Below are 524 nucleotides of genomic sequence, written 5' to 3' on the forward strand. Positions count from 1 at the left end.
CAATAAACACTTAATTTAAACATATTTTAGAAATGACTTAAATTGATAATTGGATTTTTAATTATATTGAAAAAAAATTAATATAGGTAAAAATAAACATGTTATCATATATTTCCAAACATGTATTCTAGCGATATAAAACAATAAACACATAATTCAAACATATCTTAGAAATGACTTAGATAATTGGATTTCTAATTACATTAAAAAAATTAGGAATAAAGGTAAAAATAAACATGTTACCGGTCTACTGCTAAATTATTCATTCCTCATAGATAAAACACATTTCATACATTTGTTTAAGCAATAAACACTTAATTTAAACATATCTTAGAAATGACTTAAATAGATAATTGGTTTTCTAATTACATTAAAAAAAGGAATAAAGGTAAAAATAAACATGTTATCATATATTTCCATACATTTATCCTAGCGGTACACACTTTGTACATCTTCTAAGAATGACAAAAATAGATCATTGGAGTTTTTTCTCATCACCTTCCAGCAAAAATAATCAAGATGAG

At 22.9% G+C, this 524-nt stretch overlaps 1 pseudogene; it reads right to left on the minus strand.

The window, feature by feature from the left end:
- Nucleotides 1-429: 429 nt before the first annotated feature.
- Nucleotides 430-524, minus strand: part of LOC137655465 (uncharacterized) — a 9329-nt pseudogene continuing 9234 nt past the window's right edge.

This window comes from Palaemon carinicauda, chromosome 16 (genome assembly GCF_036898095.1).
Source record: "Palaemon carinicauda isolate YSFRI2023 chromosome 16, ASM3689809v2, whole genome shotgun sequence".
NCBI lineage: Eukaryota > Metazoa > Arthropoda > Malacostraca > Decapoda > Palaemonidae > Palaemon > Palaemon carinicauda.